Raw genomic sequence first — 4068 nt, forward strand, 5'->3', positions numbered from 1 at the left:
AGGAAGATGGGGCAATCTACTTCCATAGTGATACTGCCTCGGAAACCCAAGGAGGGGTCGCTATGAGTCGGGTCTGACTCAACGGCACATAACAATACAACAAAGGATGACTAAGGAGCCCCTGGAGCTACAGAGGTTAAGGACTTGGCTGTTAACTGAAAGGTTGGTGGCTTAAAGCCATCAGCTGCTCCATGGGAGAAAGATGGGGCAGTCTAGATAAGGGACTTGCTCCTTCTTGTGTGGGTCCTATTCTAGTAAGTGTCTCCTCAACAATGTCTCCTCACCCTTGTACTGGCAGTTCATTCTAGTGGCAATAGCCAAATGCAGTCTGTTATTTTTTCAACACTCACTGAACTACCCTCATCACACCCAGAGAGTCCAGTACCAACCAAGAAGTGCCCCTCCTGAGTTCAGAGTCTCAGTCCCATGGGGACCTTCCTCTAAGTTTCTAAGTTAATAATTTCAGCTTGTTTCCTTTGTTCCCCCAGCTCTAAGGAGCAGGAGTAACTTCCTGCAGTTTTTACCTCAGTGATACCTCTAGAGATATTATTTTACTTTTTCTGTTGCATAATTAACTTTATACCTGACCAAAAATTCTTTATATCAAATTGCTCCTGTTGAAATAACTAATTTCTGTTTATTGATGGGACCTTGACTGGAATGTTTTGTTAGGTGCCATTGAGTCAGCTTTGACTCATAGTGACCTGTGTACAACAGAATAAAACATTGCTTGGTCCTGTGATATAGTCAGGTAAATATTATTATTCTTTCCTTTTCATAAATAAAGGAGCTCTGATTGTTCACTGGTTAAAGCATTTGGCTCCTAACCAAAAGGTCAGTGGTTCAAACCTACCAGCCACTCTGAAAGAGAAAGATGAGGCAGTCTGCTTCTGTAAGGATTTACAGCCTTGGAAACCCTAAGGGCCAGTTCTGCTCTATCCTATAAGGTTGCTATGAGTTGGAATTGACTCAATGGCAGTGTTGATTTTTGGTTTTTCACAAATACAGAAATTTGTACTTAGTATTGTTGTTGTTGGTAAAGGCCATCGAATCAGCTCTGACTCATAGTGACCCTATGTACAACAGAACAAAACAGTGTTTGGTCCTTCACCATTCTCACAATCCTTGCTATACTTAAGCCCATCATTACAGCCACTCTGTCAGTCCATCTTGTTGAAGGGCTCCCTCTTTTTTGCTGACCCTCTATTTACCAAGCTTGATATCTTCCTCCAGGGAATGGCCCCATCTAACAAACATGACCCAAGTAGATTAGACAAAGTCTGACCATTCTAACTTCCAAGGAGCATTCCTGTTACACTTTTTCCAAGACGGATTTGTTTGTTCTTCTGGCAGTCCATGGTATTTTCAGTATTCTTCACCAACACCATAATTCAAAGGTATCAATTCTTCTTCCATCTTCTTTATTCATTGCCCAGCTTTCACATGCGTATATGGAAGTTGAAAATACTATGGCTTGGGTTAGACGTACCTTAGTCTTCAAAGTGCTTAGTATTAGGAGAGGTTAATTAACTTGCCCACTGTTGTCTGGCTAATAATTGGCAAAGTCAGGATTCAAACCTCTTCTGAAGTCTGGAGCTCTGGTTATAACTGCTCCCATCTCAACTTCATTCTGGACTTAATTATTATCCTTACTGTTATGGATGAAGTTGTGCCTCCTTACAGGTTGAAGTCTTATCCTTCAGTACTTGTGTATATAATCTCATTTGGAAATAGTCTTTGACAATATTATCAATTAAGTTGATAAGAAGTCATACCAGAACTAGGTGGATCCTAATCCAATGAATGCTATTATAAAAGAGAAGAGACACAGATAGACTGAGGAAGGGTAATGTGACCCTGCAGTTGGAGCCCAAAGAATGCCTGGAGCTATCAGAAGCTAAGAGAGAGAGAGATGGAACAGGTTCTCCCTCAAAGGCTCAGAAGGAATCAAGAAGGTCTGTACCCTTATCTCAGATTCCCAGCCTCCAGAACTATGAGACAATACATTTCTGTTCTTATAAGCCACCTGGTTTGTAGTATTTTGTAAAGGAAGCCCTAAGAAACCAATTTATGCACTTTCATGGTCTTTTTTTCTTTGTGTTTTGCTTTAAGCCATCATTTGGTAAACTCCTCTTTTGCAGGAACCATGTTTCCACTCCCTTTTTGTGTAGGGTGGAAGGCAAAGGGATGGGAAGTGTAGACAACATCAGTGCAGCCCTAACTTGGATTAGAAAGATGACACAATTGGCTGCTGCAGGAGCTCAAGTTCTCCTTGTTATGAGTTCAGGACTTGACATTCCCAGGAGCCAATTTGCAGCCTCCAGCCAAGAGTTCTCTCCACTCAACTTCTCCTGGCTGCTTTAGGAGAGGAGAAATGGGGACACGAGGGTGTGGGCAGTCCAGTGGCCTGTGGTGGGAACAAGGCTGACTGGAGCAGGCACAGGCGGTGGGGTCGGCTGGGAGCTCCCCAAGCTTTAAATCTTGGTTTTCTATGAATAAAGCTATCTCAGTATAATGTGGTTTAGCTTAGTGCCATAGCTGAAATACTCTTCTTCAAACATAATAAACAAGACAATGCAAACCATCTGTCCTCTCAGCCACTAATTTCCAGATGTGGGAGCATTTTGCAGGTCTGATAGGGTGGCCTCTGCTATGGGTGAAGCTGGGCCTAGTGGAATGTGGGAGGAGGATAGATCTCCACCTCTCTGCTCCCTGCCAGGTTTCCAGTGCAGCATGCCCCAAACTCTCCTAGTTTGCTCTCTAGCAGAGCCTGGAAATATGCCAATCTCAATCAGCACTGGGCCTAACCTAGTAAGCTCTCTACCTCCTCACCCTCCTTTCTACTCCACTGGGTCCATAGAAATAGACAATCAGGGCAAGTCCTAGAAGGCGGTTGGGTGTGGTCTGAGAAGCAGACCTTCATGCCATTCACAATACCCCGTATGCCAGTCTTAGCACTCTCAATTCTATACCCATCAGTCATGAATTCTACCTCACAAAGTGCTTTAGGACTGCAAATTGAGCTGTTACTTTATTTCCACATTTCTCAATCCATTCTGCCTTTTGATTGGACTTGACCAACTAGAACATGATCCTCAAAATCAAGTTCTAACTTCCTGCATCAAAAGCCATGGGATGTTAACAATTCAGATTCTTTGGTTTCATCACAAAACTGTTAAAGCAGAAGGTCTTGTGGTACGGTCTGGTAATCTGCATCTTTAGCATATTCATGGAGGGAATTTGTATGTTAGAATTTGTGAATCTCTACACTGAATGGGAAAGAATTCAGCTGCACTACATTAAGGAAAGCTACAAAGGGAATATACTTCCTCCACTTACCCCCATGACTAGCCCTAAAGAAACCTATGTTCTCATTGGGTAGACATGCTACATATACTGAACAGCCAAATTCTACCAGGGAGCTTGTGAGTAAAGGCCAAAAAACAAGGTACTCAGTACTGGTTTAACCAGGTCAAAATATTTGGTCTTTGTAATTTGGTTTCAATAATAAGATCTTTAAATTACATTAGGGATATGTACTCATATTAGTCTATTTAATTTTCAGTGGTGTAATTTTTTTTGATCAGGCATTATAGATATTAATAAGCACATTGGGAGTAATTGCAGTAGTAAACTACACCCTAATGGAATTGGCTTCAAAATGTGGTTACCAACCAAACAGGAAAGTTTAGAGGATGTGGCAGAAATATTTACATATTGAGTTGATGTACTTAAGGAAGGGCCAAGGAAATAAGCTCACAGTTTCACCTTTGTTATGGATTGAATTATACTCTCCCCCCCCACCACCAAAAAAAGGTATGGTGAAGTCATAACCGCTGGTGCCTTTGAATGTGACCTTATTTGGAAATAGGGTCTTTGAAGATATTCAGTCAACATGAAATCATATTGGAGTACCAAACCAAAAAAACCAAACTCAATGGAGCCTGGTGTAACCACTGAGACTATGGCCCCTAGCTGTCCTTCAGGTCTGGAATTGAACCCACAACTGTGGTTTCCAGCCAAACAAAGTACAGGCATGTGAGTTAAACATTTACCTCAAGTAGACAC

This window comes from Orycteropus afer, unplaced genomic scaffold (assembly GCF_000298275.1).
Source record: "Orycteropus afer afer isolate SDZICR_OR568_19922 unplaced genomic scaffold, OryAfe1.0 scaffold00084, whole genome shotgun sequence".
NCBI classification, from domain to species: Eukaryota; Metazoa; Chordata; class Mammalia; order Tubulidentata; family Orycteropodidae; genus Orycteropus; species Orycteropus afer.